We start from the raw sequence: 23,177 nt of genomic DNA, 5'->3' as shown, positions 1-23,177 counted from the left end.
TCTCAAACTAATGTCATGCACAAGTGTTCACACTCTCAAACACTGCTATACACACCAATGCACACAACGTGTGCCAATACTGTGATTAAGAGCCCTGCCTCTCTAGCTGCTCATTCCATACTGCTACATAACTGTTTCACACAGCACAGGACTTATAGGTCTGCAGAGTGTGTACTGATACCCGTACAGTTGATGTAAAAAGCGGCCTTCATACAGTGGAATGTAGGATGTGTGCTGGGAGTATGATGGCCTACAATTGTAATACTTGGTCACCCAATGGATATATTCGTCACTCAAACACACACACTCAGGATACTGGTCTTGCGCATGTGCACACAAACACACACACACACACACACACACACACACACACACACACACACACACACACACACACAATTTGCCAGGACTGAGATTCATACGATCATGTGTTCATAGGTGTGTAACAGGCTAATGGGCATGGAGCCATGACAAGCCTAGCCCATGGGAGTACCCTGGCATCATGCAACCTAACATTTTTTCCCAATGTGTCTATTGGCCATTGCCACTTGAGTGATGGTCAGGGTGACAGCTAAATTCCCCATCCACTCATCCAGATTTCTCTTGAAGAGTGCCAGTGAGGTGTTCTGATATGTGTGCGACATATATTGCATTAGATGTCCACTCACTGGGTTATGTACCTGTCCCCCAGTATGTCCTGTTGATTGTGGTAATGAGGTTGAGGTATCCATGGCATGTGGTGCATACAGATCAGAGTTTCACTAGATATGGCATTCCTAACACAGCTAGCCACACATGGCATTGTCAGTAAAGCATGGCTTGCCTGTAAGTAGCCAAGATGTGGCCAAGAATACTTTGAGGTATTGCACTCTGTCCATATAGGACAGTTGTTTACAGGCTAGGGTCCTATTTATGAGGTACACTTGCAGCCTCCACAGTTGTTGCAGGTGTCTAGTGAGCTGCATGGCAAATGGGCCATTGTACCTGCTTGTGGGCCTAATGAGGAGAGAGTACAGGGAGACATTGACCTCTTCCTTACTGGATGATATGCCCTTACTTATGACATGTGCCACATAGAAGTTATTTCTGTCCACAGTAGCAATGTGGTGGCCATAAGAGAGGTCACTGTCAGCGTGTGTTCCCAGGGCTCTTATAAGGACTTCTGTGTCCATTGGACTACCAGCAATGTGTTAATTCATGGTAAACACATTGATTCCACATGAGACTGTGACACATTTCTTTCCATTCAGTCTAAGGCCAGTGTTCTGACAACAGTTGGATGTCTCAGTGGGTCCTTTATGCAGGATGTCACATGATAAGGGGATGTACACATAGCACACATCTTGCAATTGTTTGTGAATTTTGTCAGCCGGGGTCCTTATGTGTTGTTTTGGATGTCAAAGGCATACATTACAAACATGAGGGGACCCATGACCAGACCCTGTGGTACTCCTCTTGTGACTGGTTGGTAGTCTAACATGGAGTCTGCTACCTTCACACTGTGGGTCCCATGCATGAGCCAGTTTGCAACCCACTGAGTGACATAGGGGTTGATGCCTAGATGGCTGTGTTTGTCTATGATTCCTGAGTGGGGGATGGTATCACAGAGTGTCCACACAACTACCACTACAGTGGTTGACAACAGTGGGCCCTGTACAATGGACATTTCATGTGGAAATTACACACACACACACACACACACACACACACACACACACACACACACACACACACACACACACACACACACACCTGCCAGTATTGAGATTAGAGCCCCTGACTGTCTAGTTGTGTGCACTATAGTGTTACACAGTTACCGCAGGAGCTACAGAGCTTACTGGACTAACAACTGGACAAAGGTGCTGATAACTGCACAGCTGAGGTAAAGTATTACAGGTGGCAGAAAGTCTGCCTTCAGTTTTTCCCTTACATCTTGCTAGTTCTTTCTGTCTTGCACTTCAAATAGCATAATAGCATAATAGCTTTGCACTTCAACAGGTTATCGTATCAATAAGTGTAGCACCCCTAGGAGCAATCAGCAGTACTCATTCCTCACAGAATTAGCTGCAGTACTTAGTAGTTATGACCACCCCTCCTGGCATGATTGAAGTGCAGTTTTCTGTGCTTTTGCCCATTAACCTGGTGCACTTGTCCATTCTGAGGCACTGTTGCAACTGCCACATGTACACAGACAACCATCTCCTCTAAACTCCAAACATTCAGACCTGTGAGAGTTACCCCTATATCACCAAATGTGCAAATATGCACTCTGCAGCGAAGACTGCACTAACTGGTGAAGAGGATAAGGTCACACCTGCATCACACCATGTGGAACACATAGTTTGACACAACACCCACTATGACAACCTTGACATACACTGAAACAACATATGAAAGTAAGGCACTGCATACAACCTACCTTGATCTGGCCAAGGCTTTTGATACCATTCCTCAGTCAGGAATTATTGCTAAACCCCCCAAACTAGGCATGAACCCCTATATGAGTGGGTGGTTTGCAAAGTGGCTCACAGAACATACAGTGTGACAGTGGCAAAATCCAAGTCAGACTGGCAAGCAGTCACAAGTGGAGTCCCACAGGGATCAGTACTGGGTAGTGTCTTATCCAGCATCTACTTCTCATGAGTCCAGCCCAACACAGAGGAACTCTGACTGACCAAGCTCGCAGAGGACAGCAAGCTGGGAGATATCATTAACTCCACATGTGATGCAGACATCCTACAGAAGGGCCTCACTGAGACCAATACATGGTGTGGAAACCCATGGCCAGAAGCTTAACACCACAAAATGCATCATCATCCCCTTTGGTAAAACACTCATTTCCCAGTAAGTACCACATCGATGGGAGCCTAATGAACACTGTAGGCATTATAAGAGATTTGGGGACACAGGTTGACAGCAACTTAACCTTCAACCACCACATTGCCACTGTGGTCAGGAAGTTCTTCTATGTGGCACATTGCATTAACAAGGATTTTGCATCCAGGAAGACAGAGGTAATGATCTCAGTCTACTGTTCCCTCATTATACCACTCATCAGGTGTTCTGGCCCATTTGTCATGTACCTCAGTAGACACCTGCAAACATTAACACCCCACAAAGAGGTTCCTAGGCGTTAAACACACATCTTACACAGACAGACTCAGTAGAATCTAACTATTCTCTGTCTCATATCACCTAGTTAGAGGTTCTCTGTGCTTGACTTACAAAGCCATGTCTGACCCAGCTGTTTTAGACATGCTACATATAAAGACATCCCAATCCCTCCACACCACACACTGCAGAGTCTTCTACCTCATTACCACAATCGCCACAACATGCTGGTGGGACAGGTCCCTCACCAAGAGACTGCACATGCCCTAGAATACAATTCCCATAGATGTCATGCAGAGCACCTAGATGACCCTGTTTCTGAGAAATCTTGATGAGTGGATGGGTAATAGACAGTTCACCCCCAGGATCACTGCAGTGGCTCTACTTGATACAGGCACTGGGAAGTAACATTGGGTGCCACAATGGCAGGGCCCTTCTATGGACTAGGCTTGTAAAGGCTCCTGGGCTTTTAGCCTACTACACATATATGAACCTAGAAGGAGAATTACATCAGCAGGACTGATAAAGTAGGGCGTTGGGTGTTAAAGTTATCAAAATACTTCACTCTACAAACAGACACACTTTGACACACACACACACACACACACACACACACACACACACACACACACACACACACACACACACACACACACACACACACACACACACACACACTTGCCAGATGTGAGAGTAGAATCTCTAACTAACTAGTTATTTGTACCATAGTGTTACACAGGTATCACACGCACCATAGAGCTTATGGGGCTGAGGCCTGACAAAAGCATCTTCTAAGGTGAGTGATATCTGCAGGACTGCTAACATGGGAAAGGGGAAGTATACTAGGTTTGAATGGACCCCAAAGTTTTAATTTGCAAACACACACACACACACACACACACACACACACACACACACAGTTTGACATTTGCCAGAACTGAGATGAGAACTCCTACCCAACTAGTTATTTGTACTAGAGTGTTGCACAGTTATTGCACATGCTGCAGAGCTTATGGGACTGAGGTTTGATGAAAGAGACTTCTAAGGTGAGTGATATCTGCAGGACTGCTAGAGTGGGAAAGGCAAAGTATACTGGGTTGGAATAGACCCAAAAGTTTAATTATTTATTTATTTATTTATTTATTTATTTATTTCCAGTTTGATGACTGGGTAGATCCACTGGGCTCATGGAGCCCATTTTCAATGGAGACCTGGGGAGAAAAGCTCCATATTACATAGTAAAAATAAGCAAAGTATAATAGAAAAATTGAAAAACATACATTACATATCAGATTACAGACAAGTTGTACATTGGCTACATAGCATCTAAAATTGTATGATGGCAGTAAAGAGAATTCTTCCCAGAAAGGGTAGAATAAAACGTGATAAGTAAACTATTTACAATGTATACATTCATGATATTGACATATTCAGAGTGAGGCAGTTGTATAATAGAAAATGTTGGAAAACATACATTACATTTCAAATTAGAGACAAGTTGTTCTTTGGTTACATAGCATCTAAAATTGTATGATGGCAGTAATGAAAATCATTCCCAGAAAGGGGAGAATAAAAGGCAGAAAGTAAACTATTTATAGGTTCATAGATGTTCATAGATTAGTACTAGGCTAACTGCCCTTGTGATCCATTTTAAGCCTAGCTAATTATCCCTTGTGAGACTCAAACTCTGCACCTTGTGTTTGTAAGGCAAACACATTAACCATTAGGCCACCCTCCCAACCCAATTATATGCAATATATACATTCATGATATTGATGTTAGATTGCATTATATTCAGAATGAAGCAGTTGTTCAGGAATTAAGTATGGAGTAGAGTTACTAGCAAGTTAGGTAGGGAGAATGCAATTGCATTTCCAATTAGAGGAAAGGTTGGAATGGAGTTGAGTTTTAAAGTGTTCAAAGTTTTCAGAAGTTCTTAGAGAAGGAGGGAGAGAATTCAATTTTTTTGGCTAAGGAAAAGGATAGGAGAAGCTGACCAGTGGGACAGTTCAGTTTGTGGACAGTGATTAGATTTTGGTGGGCAGATCTTATAGCTCTGTGTGGGGTGTATGATTGTAAGATGTTAGTGCTGGGTGTTTAGTTGGTTTAAATATTAGCTTGTGGGCTGTAGTGAGTTGGAGGTAGTCAAGGTAGTTGGGGAGTTCTAGCCAACTTAGCAGGCGGAGAGCAGTACAGTGGTGGGAGGAGTATTTGGATTTGGTGGCAAATTTTGAAATTTTGTTATAACAGATTTCCAGTTTGGAAGAGATAGAGGAAGATAGGTTGGTTAGTAGGAGAGCACTGTACAGTAGTGACGGTAGTAAGTAGGTAGTGGCAAGGGTTTGTCTTGTAGAAGGAGAGAGAAAGTGAAAGTTTCTGTACAGCATGCCATGTTTTTGATGTGTTTTCTTAATATTTTGCTGAATATGCGCATCGAATTTTAGGTGTTCATCTATAGTAACCTCAAGAAGTTTAGCAAAAGGAACGACTTCTATGGTTTCAGTTGGCATGGCTGATAATTTGGAAAGAGTTTTTGTCAAGAGGGAGAGATTTTGAGGGAGAGAATAGTAGAATTTTGGATTTGTTGACATTTAGATAGAGGTGGTTTTGAAACATTCAGTTCTCAGTGGTTGAAAAGGCAGTTTGAGTTTTGTTTGGAGCTCGGGGAGGTTAAAGTCAGAGCAGACTAAAGTTGAGTCATCTGCATATTGTACGATCTTAGTGTTAGGAATGGCTGCATGGAAGTCATTGCTAAAGATATTAAACAGCATTGGAAAGAGTACGGATCCCTTTGGTACCCCAATGGGGGTAGGTAGGTAGGAAAGTTGAGCTGCCATTTCTTCATTTCACAACCTGCAAACTGTCTACAGGTAGCTTTTGAACCAGGATATGGTGTTCTGAGAGAGATTAAGCTTAGAAAGGTGGCTCAGGAGATGGGTATGGGAGACTGTGTCAAAAACCTTGGAGAGGTCTAGAAGGACTACAGATACAATTTCTCCAGAATCACAGGTGCGGTTTACTATGTCTAGGAAAGAGAGAAGAGCAGTTATTGTGCTATGGCCAGGTCAGAAACCATGTTGTGTTGGGGTGAGTTGTTTTTTGTTAAGGAAAAGCATGAGCTGGAGGTGGATGTACTTTTCAAGAATTTTTGAAATTGGGGAGAGAATGGCTATGAGTCAGAAGTTTGAGATGATATTATTTTTACCTCCTTTGTGGAGGGGTAGAATAAAGGCTGTTTTCCACAGTTTGGGGACATAAGATTCCTGTATGGATCCATTTATGAAAATGGTAATGGGGATGGTGATTCCTTTTGCGGCAATTTTTAGAAAGAGTGAGGGGATAGTGTCAGCGGCATTGGAGCATGGCTTTAGTTTAGAAAGAAGTTTTTTTATGCATGAGGTAGAGATTGGTTTGAGATGAAATATGGGAGGAAGGTTAGGGATGGAAGGTTGGGTAGAGGCTGGGGAAGAGGGGTTGAGTTGAGGGGAGGGGTTGTAGTTTGGGAAGGTCTTGGTGAGTTCTGCTATAGAGTTGTAAAGAAGGAGTTGAATAAAGTGGCTATTTCTGGGTCTTATTTACTGGTGTCAGGGCAAGGATTTTTTTTGGTACCTGGGTTGAGAAGAGAATTGATGGAGTTACAGAATTGTATGAGATTTTTGGAGGAGTTAGACTAGAGGTTAATACAGTATGATTTTTTGTCTTTCATAATTTGTTTTTTGGCTAGGTTGCGGAGTTGTTTATATTTAAGAAGGGTGTCAGGTTGCTTATTGTGATGGTAAAGTTTCCAGGTCTTGTCTCTTTGTTTCATAATTTTTTTAGTATCTTTAGTTAGCCATGGGGCGGAGTTGGTTTTATTCCTTTTGTTCTTGGTGGGACTTGGGAGTTCAGGGTATTTAAGAAGGTTGAGTTGAAGAATTCTACAGTGTTGTCTAGAGGAAGAGTTTTTAGATTGTTCCAGTTTATTTGTTTGAGAGAATTAGAGAAAGTTGTTGGGTTAAAGTTTGTAAGGTTTCGTGTGTGGATATATTGGTGTAGGTGAGGAATGGAGAGGGTTGCTCAATGGATAAAAGCTGGCAGGTGGACACTAATGGAGTCTGGTAAGATGTTTGTGTTTGAGATTTTATTTGGGTGGGTGACTAGGATCCAGTCAAGAGTAGAGTCTGGGGTGTTGCTTTTATTGGGTCCAGTAATGGAGTTGGTTAGTTGAGTGAAATTGAATAGATTGGTAGATATGGAGGGATTACCCCCCTACAGCACCTTTTTTAGGCAAGGTTCAAATGACAAATTCACCATCGTAACAGAAACAGGCAAGCAAAAACTGAGGGTAATGCTCCTCAATGCTAGAAGTTTAAATCTCAAAATGCACTCACTTGAGGCACTCCTAAAAATGGAGAACATCGATATCTGTGCAGTGACTGAGACCTGGTTCAAGGTTCTTGAGAGCACCCCTGCATTACCAGGCTATAACTCATACCACATTTTTCGGCCATCTAACCTGGACCAGAACACAAAAGGCGGAGGTGTGTCCATATTCATTAAGGATATTCACACCTCCAGGCTAGTTGCGCAGCATAATGCATCTGAGGTTATCCAAGTGCAACTAACTCTGGGCAAAACTGCAATCCAAATTGTAGCTTGCTATAGATCCCTCACCATGCGCCAGGATTCCCACTCCTCTTTTCTTGATATACTGGAAAATATTAGGGTTCAACCAAACACCCTAATAATGGGTGATTTCAACTACCCCACCATTAACTGGGAAAACTACTCATGTACCAACTCCTTCACTCAACGCTTTTTGGAATTCATAAATTTCAATGCCCTGGATCAACTTATTCACACACCCACCAGAGGCAACAATATCCTAGACCTAGTCATTACCAACATGAGTGACTGGTGTTCCACACCTGAAGTCAACTCCTTATTGGTCAGATCTGACCATTAGCTAATCACCCTAGAAATCCACATCCTGCCCCCACCCACCATTAAGGAGACCATGGTAAAAAGCCAATGTCATGCTTAAGACAGAAGTGGTGAACTTCATGACACCCATGCAGATGGACAATACAGTTACGACTGCTGAATCCTACACAAATGTACTCTATAAGCACTTACATGAGTGCATGGATCGTGCTATCCCAAACAGAACCAAGATGCTATCCTCCAAAAAAAGGAAGTCAATCTGGTGGTCCCCTGCCATAAACAAAAACTCTACAACAGAAGGAAGAAACTGTTGCAAAAGAGAGTAAAATCTCATGAGTGGAGGAAGTCCCTGGTCAGCCTCAGTAAGAATCTGAGATCCCTTATAAGATCCTACAAAGCTAGCTACGAAAACAAAATCACCACTGATTCTAAGAGCAACCACAAAGCATTCTATAGCTATGGCAAGAATCTCAATAGCAATACCCAGATCTGCTCTGAGTTACAGCATAACAGCATGAAAATTACAGAACCAACTGATAATGCCAACATCCTGACAGGTAGGTTTAGTGCTAACTTTACCCCCCTCTCACCCCCTAAAGGGCCCATATCTATACAGGAGGAATGCAGAGTCATGTAATCACATCAATGCAGGTAAAAGCTGCACTCTCTAAAACCAAAAACACAGTATCCATGGGACCGGACAACATCCCAGGCTGCATTTTACATGAACTTCAGAATGAACTGGTCCCCACCTAAACACCATGTTCAATCATAGTCTCACATCAGGCTTTGTGCCTACTGAATGGTGCACAGCAACAGTTATCCCACTCCACATAGGGGGAGCCACCACTGATCCTGGGAACTATCACCCTATTAGTCTGATGAGCCTGGTTTGCAAGGCCATGGAACGTATCATCATGGAACTCATAAACAAAGACATTGGTAACCTCCAAATTCTGGGCCCCACCCAGTTCGGGTTTGTGAAAGGCATATCATGCCTTCTGAACCTGATAAACTTCTTTGAGGCAGTCACCAAAGCCATAGATGAGGGTAAGGTGGTTCACACAGCCTATCTTGACCTCGCCAAGGCTTTCAACACCATCCCCATTCTGGAATTATAGCTAAACTCACTAAACTAGGTATAAATCCCTATGTCACAAGATGGGTTGCCAACAGGCTGACTGACAGAACTCACACTGTAAAAGTTGCAGACTCCAAATCTGACTTCAAACCAGTGACAAGTGGAGTACAACAGGGTTTAGTCCTGGGACTTCTCCTGTTTGGTATCTACTTTTCTGACTGCAAACTAGGAGCCATAGTTGAGTCCCCAAATGATGTGAACCTCCTACAGAAGGGCCTCACTGAGACAGATGCCTGGTGTCAGAGGCATGGCCTCAAGCTCAATGCCAAAAAGTGCATTGTCATCCCCTTTGGTAAAAACTCTGTACCCATGAACTAAACGTTAGTCTACTTAACGCCGAATGTGTGATAAGAGACCTTGGGACCCAGGTGGACAGTAGTCTCTCCTTTGATAATCACATCACCACAGTAGTCAGGAAATCCTTCTATGTGGCACACCTCATCACAAAAGGGTTCTCATCCAGGAAAAAAGAGGTCATTGTTCTCCTCTACTCGGCACTCATTAGACCCGTTATAGAGTACAATGCCCCTTTTGGAATGTACCTCACAAGACATCTGCAGCAGCTGGAAAGGCCACAGAAGTACCTCGCAAAGAGGATTACTGGCCTCAAACAGATGTCCTACACTGACCACCTCAAAAAACTCAAGCTTTACTCTCGTAGCATATCACCTACTCTGAGAAGATCTCTGCCTAACATATAAAGCTATGTAAAACCCAGAGCTTTTGGACATGCTACACCTTAAGAAATCCCAAGCCCTCCAAACTACATGCTCTAGGGACCTAAACCTTGTCATCACAATAAACAGGACATGCTGGAAGGATAGATTCCTGTCCCAGAGACTTCCTATACTCTGGAACATGCTACCCATTTATGTCAAGCAAAGTTCCTCATTAGCACTCTTCAAGAAAAATCTTGATGAGTGGATGGGAAATAGGAAATACACCCTGGGGATCACTTCTGTGGCTCTGCTCGACAGAGGCACAGGAAATTAACTTTCTTGGGTGGCGTAAGCCAGGGAACCTTGTTGGCTAGGCTTACATAGAACCTATGAACCTATGAACCTATAATTTTGTTCCAGTCTATGTTCACATTCCCTAGTATGTAGGTCTCAAGCTTAATATTACTTGAGGCCCAAAGAAGAATTTCTTCAAGTGCTGTGGCATTGTTTCCAGGGGGGATATAGAAGGCCATGATACAAATGCTTTTATAGCTATTTATTTTTAGCATTCCTATGACAAGTTCTGCATTGTTGTACTGAGGAATGGGATTTTGGTAGGGAGTAATGGAGAGAAGGCTAAAGAAAATTAAGGCTACTCCTCCACCTTTTCTATTTAGGTGGTCATATCTGAGGGCTTGAAATCCAGGGGATAGGATTTCAGAGTCAGAGATGTGGGGCTTTAGCCATATCTCAGAGATTGCTACTATGTCTGGTAGGTTATGGTATAGCCAGACATGAAAGTGGGCTGTTTTGTTTTTTAGACTCTGGGCATTAATGGTCAGTAGCTTGAGATATTTATGGTTGGTTATATTGCTTTTGTCTGGGGAATTAGAATTAGTTGTAGTATTAGGTCTGGGGGTTGGGGTTTATGTCTTCTGCTAAGCATAGGCCATCAAAGAAGGATGGGAGGAGGAGATTGGGTTTGCTCTTTGAGTTTTGTGGAAAATGTAATATTAGTTTAGGTATATGATGTTTTATTGAGGAGGGTATAATTTTTAGTCTGAAGTAGTGGAGTGGGTTGGGTTGAACTAAAGAGGAGGAAATAGTGTGGAAGTGAGATCTGGTAGGGTGTGGGTGGGGGTTGGGAATGGGGGTGTAAGACAGGAAGGAAGGGGGGAGTCGGCAAGTGGAGTAGGAGGTTGCATGGAATAGAGGAATTAGAAGAAGTATGCTGATAGAGAGGATGAGAAGGGTTTGTGAAAGTAGAGAATGAGTGGTTAGTTGGTGTAAGTTAGGTATAAAAGGATTGTAGGATGTTAGGGAGTGTCTTTGAGTGTGGAAGAGGGAGGGGGTATAGATGTGAATACAGAATTTTATGGTGTGGGATGGGGGTGGAAGTAGTTAATTAGTGGTGATGAGTGGGGGAAGGGATAATGTGAGGATATGATTGGATTGGCTGGTAAGAGGAAGGGGAGGGAAATAGTGGTTAGAATAAAGGTAGGAGTAGTGGGGGCAGGTGGAAATTGGGGGCAGGGTAGGGGAGCAGAGTGAGTCTGGAGGGCGAACGGAACGAGTAGGGCCAGAGCGGGTAGAGCCAGAGAGATGGTGGCTATCAGGAACCAATCAGTGGGTAGTAGTATTAGTAAAGAAACCTGGAGGGACTACAGGGGCAGAACAGCAGGGGTGAGTCCACTCTGTAATAGAGTGAACAGAAAGAAAAGTAAAATACACTTGTCAAAGCAAGCCAGCAAAGTAAGACTTGTAAGAAGGGAACGGGTCTGTTCAGGGGAAGCATGGGTTTACCGTAGTGTTGAGTGAGCCCGGAGGGTGAATGGAATGGGTAGAGCCAGAATGGGTAGAACCAGAGAGAGGGTGGCTATCAGGAACCAATCAGTGGGTAGTAGCAGGAGCAAAGAGACTTGGAGGGACTACAGGGGCAGAACAGCAGAGGTGAGTCCACGCTGTCAAGAGAGAGAACAGAAAGAAAAGTAAAATACACTTGTCAAAGCAAGCCATCAAAGTAAGATTTGTAAGAAGGGAGCAAGTCTGTTTAACTTGTAAACACACACACACACACACACACACACACACACACACACACACACACACACACACACACACACACACACAGTTTGACATTTGCCAGGTCTGAGATTAGAACTCCTACCTAACTAGTTATTTATACTACAGTGTTACACAGTTATCACATGTGTCACAGACCTTATAGGGCTGCATCTTGATGAAAGGGACTTCTAAGGTGAGTGATATCTTCAGGACTGCCAAAGTGGGAAAGATGAAGTATACTGGGTTGGAATGGACTCAAATGCATTAACTTGTAAACACACACATACACACACACACACACACACACACACACACACACACACACACACACACACACACACACACACACACACACACACACACACACACAGTTTGAAATTTGCCAGGAGTGAGATTATAACTCCTACCTAACTAGTTATTTGTACTATAGTGTTAGACAGTTATAGCATGTGTCACAGAGCTTATAGGGCTGAGGCCTGATGAAAGGTATGTTTATGGTGACAGACATCTTCACAACTTACTAATGTAGGACAATGGGAAGTGTACTGGGTGGGGAAAGCCTGTTCATTCCTAGAGCCTACTGACATTTCTCTAAGTGTATGAGCATGCCCAGTGTGACCTTCTATAGTACATGTGGGACTCTATTCCAGGAATTGTTGTACTCCAGTCTGGTTTGTTTTTGTGCTATAGCCATACCTCTCAACCTGTTGGTGCAGGATATCTGGAGACAGCCTATCAAAATGGGTTGACAATGGGCCATACAGTGATTGTGACTATTTCTCTTAGTAATGCATGGGTTGCTAGAGTTACAGGGCTTGTTTTAGCAGACATCTGACATATATGCTGTTTGACACTGTCATGTATTGTTTCAGTACCCCATGACATACCTCCTCAGATCATCATAGAGATTTACTAGAGGAATACAGGGTGGATGATGCACACACCAAAATTATGGGCCAAATGCTACACATTCTTGTGCAATCCAGCCTGTTGAGAGGTGTGTCTATAAGCAATTGACTGCTGGCACTGTTGAAACAGTCCAGCACCTTTGTGATAGATTACAATGGTGGAATCTCTGTGGATTTCTGTTCTGGCCTGGTCTGATTTCCAGTCCATGGTCGGGTAATATAAGTCAGACCAAATCAGGGTGACAGGCAGTCTCCAGATAGAGTTGTAGGGGATAAGATATGTGGGGGTGTCCTAGGTCAGATATGTTTGCCTATAGCTACCAGTGCTCTGCATAGGGGTCTGCTCAAATGTTGACTGCACTTGAAGGGTCTTGTGTGTGTCAGACTGTTTGACCAGCCTGGAGGTGTGTGTTGGTCTGACATATATGTAAGGCCCACCTCATTTTGCTTAGCTGGCCACATTTTGGAGTCAGGATGTTGCACAGGATGAGTGATCAGGGAAGGGTGTGTTACTCACCATGGCTGTGGGTCAGGGTTCTGTGGGTGCAGACACGTCACTATCTTCTAGGGTTAGGACTGCCTGCAATGAGTGCATCTCCATGTTTAGACTCCTAGCCCTGCCTGTCGACTGTACAGTGTATCACAGAATGTCCACATTCATGACTCATATATCTTGTTGGCTAGGCAAACGAGTGTGGTTTTTCAAGGAAAAGTGTTTTGCAACTCACTCAGAGTTGAAGTCAGATATTACTGACATTTGACATTGCAGTTTCTGACTATGTACCCATCAAACATTCCATGCTACTACAACCATTCCTTCAACCCTATTACATTATTAGAGCAGTATTTCAAAGGTGTCCTTCTCTTTGGACCTTTTGCACCCCATTATTCATGGCTTTGGTCAGATTTCTGGCTCTCTGACACTGGCAGGTTTTCTCCTAGCAGTTAGCAGCATGGCCTTTCTTTGCCTTTTTTACACTGTGTTATGTTGATGTTATGGACCCCATGACACTCCTTAACAGGGCCTAGTGGGTGAGGCATGGGCATTTGCCACAGGCCTGTAAGCCAGGTGTAACAGATGCAGGCCATCTGTAGCAAGGTAGTGCATTCTGATATGTTCCCAGGCTGCCAGCAGTGGACAACCCTGGGATGGTACCAGTAAGTTGACTGTGGGTGTTATGATAATTGCTTTCTGTTTGTGTTGAGCCCTCAATCTAGTTGATGGCTGGATGCTGCTTATGGCTAGGGACATGTTACTGCATTAATATGGGACGATGGGAGGTGAAACATCTGTACACAATACACATTTGAAGAGACTGTGCAGATATTTGCTTAACATTTTGGTCCAATTTAGCATAGTAGTGTGCCCTATCTTTCAGACTACAGGCATAACAGTTTTGACCACAGGTCAGATTGTTCTGGCATAGACATTTGTAGTTTCAGACTTCTTACCTTTCAAAGCTATACTGCCACTGCCAGAACTGCTGTGATATCACTGTGTAAAAGTCTGTGGGTGGAGATTTCATGAATGTCGCCATGTGGGGCCTTTGCCATGCACTTCTGAATGGTTTTCTACAGCTCATGTGCAGGGTGAGGCTGGGGTTGGGTATGGGACCCCCATTCTGACATCCATGCATGTGACCTATGACCCCCAGTTATTTGGCTCACCACATAAACTGCAGTTGTATTTGTCAACCAGGGTGGTACTGTATGATGTGGATAGGCCAGTACTGGGAATACACTTCTTGCTGTACCACAGAGCTGCCAGTTGTCTTCTGCTATCCCAGTAAGCCACCCCATTCCATTGCATGCTTGAATCAATACCATAGAAATGCTATCAGAACATTTAACTCTATTCATTAACTTTGTTAAGGAGACTGACTTACGTTATGCCTGAGGCTGTTGTGAGGATGGTGCTTGAGGGCTAACTATGTCAGATGCAAATAGTACACTGCCTATACATGGTAGGGTATAGGTTGTGTGTTGTTTGGCATCTAATTTACTGTATGTGTGAGTCAGTGAGAGAGAGATCAGTCCCTTGGGTCTTACAATGTCAGTGTATGTGCTATGCATTGCCTCTTTGCCAAAGATAGGGCATACTGGGCACATCTCCATCTGCCTAAAGGGACAGGCTCAGGATATTCCTCCTCTGAGTCCCTCTGTGCCTGTGGAGACCTTGGCAATGGTGGGGGCTGTGTGGCCCTTCCCCATTTTGTTCCTGCTGCAGCTGTTTCTGCAGGATCACATTGTGTAGCATGGCACATACTATGAACATGTGTGCACATGTGGCTGGAGCGTACTGCAAGGCTCCACTGAATATGTCAAGGCAGTGGAACCATGACTTGAGCATCCCAAACACATGGTCTGTAATGATCCTGGTTTGTGCATGTGCCTCATTATGGCATTCTTGTGTGGGTGTGTGTGTGTCTGTGTGCATATTTCAGATGGGTGTCATCATCCACAATGCCAGTGTGTAGCCAGTATCCCCCACCAGATGGCCATATGGGATATCCCCCGTGATTGCTTCCAAGGCTGCCAGCACACACATTCATGATAATACCCTGGGCATCACACATGACCTGGCAGTTGATGGAGTGGAACCCCTTGTGGTTTAGGTAGACCTTACCCTGGTCACCGGTTGGTGCTTTGATGTGGATGTGTATGCAGTCTATGGTAACCAGTACCTCCAGGTATTCTGCTACATGGTGGAAGAGATGCATATTTCTGATCCTCTCCTCACAGTTGATGGGGAAGTAAATGTGCTCAGTGGCATGCAGTCGCATGGCATCCAGGAACTGGTGGAGTATCCTGGATGCAGATGCTTGTGAGACTCCCACTGTATCCCCAGTTGGTCTTTGGAAAGTACCTGTAGCTAGTATTCTTAAGGCTACACATACCTTCATATCCACCAGGATGGGTTCCTCTCTGTTGGTTGTGGGTCTGAGCCGAGGCTGGCATAGCTCAACAAGTTGCTGACGTATGTTCCTGTCCACCCTGCAGTGCTCTACTATCTCCAGATCATGTAGCCCCTGGTAGTTTACCCTGTGTCTGAACACTCTTCTTCTCCTCCTTGGTCTGAGTTGGTTGTCAGCATTACCCTCCTCACCACGCTCAGTCTCTAGCATATACTGATAGATCAAAGCAACAGCAGCCCCTAGCATGTTTTGTTAGTTTTGTCAGTTTAAAATTCCCCCGAATGTGTACACCAGTGGTGTAGAGTTTGTGGGAAAAAACAGACTGAATGGTGTTTGCACAGTTTATAATAGTGTGCTGGGCTGCTGCCTGTATAATTGGTTGATTCTGATACATTCCACCGGCCAACTGTGGTTATTCTCCTTGATTGCCTTCCTTCTACAGTTTTCTCTTCCCACTTCCTCTGTTTAAGCCCTGGTGCATTCCCAGTGCTCAAATGTAAACAGTTCTGCTATTCCCTGTGTTTTTTTCTTTCTTTTTTTTTTTTTTTTTTTTTTTTGTTTTAGGTCTGGTGTGTGCCACGCACACCTGTTTAGCTAGAGTAAACACATTTAAGCAGAACTGGCCCTCCCTGGGTGCAAACATCCTCTGCATTTCATGGAATAGGAAAATACAGCCTCAGGCACACCCCCTTCCTTAGCTGTGCTTAGCTAAGGGCAAACATTGGCCACTGAGCTCCAATGTGCTTACAGCAAGCATGACACACACTCTTTTCATGTTAGCTGCTCCTTCTGTCTACACCATGGTGTTAGAGCACCTACACGATTAGGTGCAGTCTGATACTTAGAAGAAATTTGTGATTCAGTATAAATCCCCTCATTTGCATACAGCACTGCCTTCCTCCTGAGTTACTACACTTACACTGAGCCTTTCCCCTTAGCAACCACTGTTCCCTGGTATTGTTTTCATTCTGTATGCCACTGACTATAAAGGCAAAATGTAGATTTCTCTCAAAATTGATTTTCCCCATTTTTTTTAAAATTTTCGGCACAATCCTGTTTCCGAGCTGCTGCCCTATGCTTAAATGGCCAAGATCGGCCAAAAAAAAGAAAGTTTTATTTAAAAAAATTTAAACTATTTTTTATGTTAATGGCCATATATTTGGCCATTGGCATGGCTAATAAATGGAATACATGCTTTATTTGGGGCTGTCATGCCTCCATTTTCTTATTTGCAGAAATGTATTTGGCTAGTAACGGAATACATTTCTGCAAGTTACACTATTCCTGCACGAACACCTGCCTGCTTGCTGAATCGCTAATTCACTTCATTTGCATGGTTTTCTCCTACAAATAAGGTAATTAGCATAAGGCAATGGTGTTTGTGCAGGAATAGTGTGGGATCTCTCATGTACGTCCCGGGAGCTCTATACTGAATTGCTTGGTGGACATATTGTGTGCAGCAGCTCCTGCACTATCCCTGCACATCATGCAGGTCTTGATGAATCCCGGGGCTTGTCTTAAAACAATAGAAAGAATTTGCTCGTCCAGACACCCTGTCTCTGAGCTTGAGATCAAACACAGTGGTAATTCCTTACTTAACAACTTTCTTCCATCAGGGTCACTGTGATTATATTTTTGAAGGTCAGCATATAACTCAGTTTTCTTACATTTAGTTTTCTTACATTTGTAAAAACAAGCCTGTGGATTATGTTAATATTTACAATGACATAGAATTATCTACAAAATTCTATCTAGCTAGGCTGGCAGCCATCACACCTACATCTGCCTATAGGGACATCAACAGGGGGTTCCTCCTCCGAGTCTTCCTGTGACTGTGGCTGTGGTGGCCTAGGCACTTTTGGGAAGCTGTGTATACCTTCCCTTTGTTGATCCTGCTGCAGCTGTTTCCACAGGATCATATTGTGTAGCATAGCACATACTGTGAATCTATGTGAACATGTGGCCGGGGAATACTTCAGGGCTCCACCAGATATATCTCGGCACTGGAACTGTGACTTCAGAAGCCCAAACACATGCTCTATGATGTTCCTAGTATGTGAGTGTGCCTCATTATGACATTCTTCTGTGGGTGTGCATGCATTTCTGATGGGTGTCATCATCCAAGGTTCCAGGGCATAGCCAGCATCCTCCATTTAATGGCCAGGTGGGATGTATTCCATAGCAATCATTTAGTACAGCTATGATGTTGTATCAGATATGGGAGTCATGATAATTACCAGAGCTGCCAGCACACACATTCAGAATAATCCCCTGGGTATTGCATATAACTTGGCAGTTGATGAAGTGGTATGCCTTGTGGTTAAAGTAGATTCTACCCTGCTCACCAGCTGGTGTCTTGATGTGTACCTGAAAACCCAGTACTTCAGGGTAGTGTGCTACATGGTAGAAGTGTTGCATATTGCTGGCCCTCCCCTCGGGGGAGAGGGGAAAATATATGTTCACTGGCATGTTGTAGCATAGCATCCAGGAACTGGTGGAGTATCCTGGATGCAGATACGTGTGACATCCCTATCATGTCCCCAGGTGGTCTTTGAAAAGTACCTGTAACTAGTATCCTATGTGCTTCACATACCTTTGTTTCCACTGGGATGTGTTCCCCTGTGTTGGCTCAGGCTCTGAGTTGAAGGCAGCAAAGCTCTGTGAGTTCTTATGATATGTCCCTGACCACTCTGTAGCACTCTACAATCTCCAGTTCATGTAGCTCCTGCAAGGTTACCCTGGGTCTGAACATGCTTCTTCTTCTCAGCCTAGGCCTATTGTCAGCAGCACTGACTTCAACATCTAGCACATACAGATGTAGCAGACCTGCAGCAGCCCCTAGTGTTATCTAAGTTAAAATTCCCAAGTCTGTACTCCAATGGTCCAAAGTATTGGGGGAAAATCAGAATGTAGGGTGTATGCATACTTTATACAGGTCTGCTGTAGGTCCACCATGTGTTATTGGTAATTATACCATGACCCCCCATTAATATTCCAAAACGTGCACGCTGATTGGTCAGCGTGCACGTTGTAAATCGACTTATACTAATGGCAAAAGGTCCGGTCGCCCGGACTTTTTCCATTAGTATAAGTCTCTTTTAAAACACTGTCTCGCTATGTTAAAAGAGTTTAACATAGCGACACAGGTTTAAAAAAAGCAACGGAGATCTCCGTTGCTTTTTTTAAAGCTGTCTCGCTATGTTAAACTCCTTTAACATAGCGACACAGTGTGTAAAAAGCAACGGAGATCTTGGGTTTCCATTGCTTATTTTAAAGCTGTCTCGCTATGTTAAACCCATTTAACATAGCGAGACAGGTTTAAAAAAAAAAGCAACGGAGAAAGCAAGATCTCCGTTGCTTTTTACTGTCTTGCTATGTTAAATGGGTTTAACATAGCGAGACAGCTTTAAAATAAGCAACGGACATCTCCGTTGCTTATTTTAAAGCTGTCTCGCTATGTTAAACCCATTTAACATAGCGAAACAGTAAAAAGCAACGGAGATCTTGCTTTCTCCGTTGCTTTTGGCCACAGCTCTGATGTACTGCGTAGGCATGCGCAGTACATCAGAACTGCCACGGATACCAGACAGCTGCGGAAGGGCAGCAAAGAGGCATTATACAATGCCATTATTTAAGAAAAGTAATTATTTATTTTCTTAAATAATGTCATAGTATAATAGCCAACCGTGGGTAAATCCTGCATTACCCACACCCAGGCATGGGTTATTGCTATATTATTATGCATTTCACCTGCCTAGATTGTAATTAACAAGATTTAATGGCCCTACTTTATTGTGTGATGTTGCGCTATGGGCTGCATCATGCAGCATAGCTTATACAAAAGTCAGAAAATCAATAACTGCATATATCTGTTTTTTATTGCTTGCTGCCCACATCATCTCTGTGACCTAGGTGGTCTTTCCATGTGAATACACTCAGCTGTGCATCGAGCAACACAAACACGTGCACCAGGAATTAAAAAATCCAAAAGGCAATGGGACACACACCCCTTCTAGCATCCACATCCAGTGGAAATATCAACATGGTGTGGGAGCCTACATGAAGTGGATATATGGACACACTTACTCCTTTTTACTGTTCAAGACATCCAGCTCATTTGCATACATATCCATGCTCACAGCCTGGAAACTACACAGTTCATAGCAATATGACCTGGGCAACAGCACCATTGCACCATTGTATGTACCAGATGCAACATCCTATAATATGTTTCTGACAAATATCATAAAATTATTTTTTTTCCTCTTTTTTTTTTTTTTTTTTTTTTTTATTTTCAATTAAGTATGTTTGCACACTGCAGCCCATAGCACAAACATGCCAAAAGTATTAAAATATATATTTATTTTTACATATTCCCTTCCTTTTTCAGATATCCACAATGTACATTGTGAACATATATGTATGTGTTCTAAAATTTCCTGGGGTGTTATGTCCATATTTCTAATGTTTTACATCCACTTCTGTCCATATAGACGCCTGTACGTGGAAAAAGGTTTGCATACACTAGGGACACGGGGTGTACATGGATGCCTTTCTTCTTGTTGGATCACTCCACCTTGGCCATTTGCATAAGATTCATCTGTTTATTAGGTAATTTGTATTACACAGAACTTTCTTTGTTACCGGGTGCTTGTGCGCTGCTAAGAGGTGCTTACTGAATCTAAAAATGTTCATTCTCGTGTACTATCGTGGCACGATGCGTACACAAAGAAAAAGTCATGTAGGCTTTACTGAACTCTCCCCATAGTCAAATCACTGGGTATATACTTATGTTGACTGCATGAAGTTTGTCACAATTCCATTTTCTACCGTTTGTTTTGTCATTTATTCTATAATATGAAGACAAGCACATGCTTACATGTGAGAAACTTGCTTTGATGCACATAAGATGAAATGTTTACCACATATATTTACTTCAGGTAATACAAATAATAGTTGAGGAGTGTCTGGTTTAATTAAAACAGTGTATCCACTTAACATGTTACAGATCAATAACTACTCAGGAGAAGCTTATTTTAGGAGAATGAGTCAGTCTACTCTTTCCATGCTCTTCAGTGCTGACTTCAGTGTACTTACTATGTCACAACAAAGGAAGTTTTTTATCCCTTCACCTCCTTCTCATTTTGCCTGATTTCTCAAACCTTAGTGCTTCTGTAAAAAAGCAGCAATATTTACAGAAATTTCAACGGGGATTTCAGTTTCATCATCATCATCATTATCCATCTCCTTTTCCCAATTGCTACATGTGGTCGGGGTGTCAGGTCAACTGCCTCCATCTCTCTAGATTCAATACAACTCTCCTACCATCTTTGACAGTCAGATCTTCTCTCACTCGATACATCCATCTATTTGCTGAACACCCTCATTTCCTCTTGCCTTCTTCTAGACTTTCCCAAATCTCCTTCACCAGATTATTTTCTGCTTTCCTACACTTGTGCCTGAACCATAGTCATCTGGTCTCCTTGATCATTTCTGCAGTTGGTGCTAGGTAGTTGCAAGTCCAGGAGTTATTTAGGTGGGAAATAAGATGTTTTTTGAAGATGGTTTTGTTAGGTTGTACCCTGACTGGTGTTGCTAAATGAGTTTTATTCTTTCTTGACTCCCTTACTAATAAACTTCTGTGTGACTCCTTCTGACCTCCATTGGGCAAACTATTCACTCAGATCAACACCTACTCTCTCAAATATCATGAAGAAAATACAGCTTTTTAGACCTTCCTTTAACCTTTTCATGAGAAAAAAATCATTCTAAAACTGGTTCCTGTAAAGTGAAACTGCCTTCTGGAGAAAAAAGACAACTTTTCTCATTTTCAAAAGCAATTCAAGCTACACCTACAAAAAACAGTCATACTGGTTCTGCTTTATGAATAATGTCTGTGGATACTAACACTAGCTGTTATTACAACACTTTACTCTTATGCAGTTGACTTGCTATGTTATCCAGTCAACTGCCTTTGCTATGTCTTTTTCAAAAGGCACTGTCATTGTATGTGTTTACTGGGGGTTAAATATTTGTTACTGTGTTTGTTATGGAACTTCCGGTGTTATATCCCGTTTAAATTATGACAACTAGCATATATGTATTTATGTCTTGTTTGTATTTGTCTATGGCTCATTGATGTGATGAAATGTAACTTAAAAGGGTCCTTAGACTAACACACACAGCAGATCATCAAATTTAAATAAATAAGCTATAAGGACATTAATAAAACACTAATGTGATGCATGTGACTCATACTTTGCTATGTGTGTATCACTGTAAACTATGAACAAATCTGTAACTATTTTATCAAGGCAGTTATTTATATGTTTAATATGTATATATTTTGTATGCATCAGTTAGAGCTATGGTGAAAAGAAAAAAAGTGCATTCCATCAACCCCAAGTTGTTAAAAACAAAATGTCTTCAATTTAGTATTTAGAAATCCTAATTCTAAAAACTACAGCTTTAAAAGTAGACTCATCCATTGAGCAGAGCCATTCTGTAGAGCTCCCATGCTGCTTTTATTTATAACATTCCCACACAGTGCTACAACCTTGGGGATCCAGTATCTGTCAGCAACCTTGGGGATCCAGTATCTGTCAGCAACCTTGGGGATCCAGTAGCTATCAGCAACCTTGGGGATCCAGTATCTGTCAGCAACCTTGGGGATCCAGTATCTGTCAGCAACGGAGGACATGGTCAACAGTCTAGTTGGTTTGTCAGTGATGAACTGCAGCTGTCCATCTTAGGTTTTCAGATATTGGTTAAAACTTTATCCACTCCCTTAGATCCTTTTTAGGCAATTCCAATAAGACAAAATTGGCAACATAGTAAAAAAGTCTCCAAGCAACCTTAGGGTGTTACTGCTCAATGCTAGGAGCCCAAACAAACAAATAAACAAGCTACTCCACACCCTTCAAGCCCTCTGCACTTTTGTAAATCCATGGAATGAAATATAAAGGAAATGATAAGCAACGACACTGGGAAATTACAGACAATGTACCACCCCAGTCTGGTTTTGTTAAGGCAAGGTCATGTTTATTTAACTTGGTAGACCTCTCTTAGAGGATCACCAAGGCAATGGATGAGATAAACTGTACATACTTGCATATCTTGACTGAGCCAATGCATTTGGTGCAATACCCCACTCACATAATGCTAACAAACTCTCTGAGCTAGGTATAAATTCATACATAACTTGCTGGATTGTGAGCTGGCTCACAGACAGCAACCAAGAAGTCAAGATCAGTGAGAGCACCTCCACTAAGAGACTAGTCAGCAGTACCCAGGGCTCCATGCTGGGCCCACTCTTATTTGTAATCCAATCCAGTCTGGGATAATGTTCAAGGCCTCTGGCTCACCATGTTCGTAGATGAATGCAAATTGTGAGCTATTATAGATTCCTCCCAAAGCACCAACATCTTTCAAGAGGGTTTAATACAGACAAATGACT

This window comes from Protopterus annectens, chromosome 4.part0 (genome assembly GCF_019279795.1).
Source record: "Protopterus annectens isolate FY-2018-M chromosome 4.part0, PAN1.0, whole genome shotgun sequence".
NCBI classification, from domain to species: Eukaryota; Metazoa; Chordata; order Ceratodontiformes; family Protopteridae; genus Protopterus; species Protopterus annectens.
Note: the sequence above shows the minus strand (reverse complement) of the source record.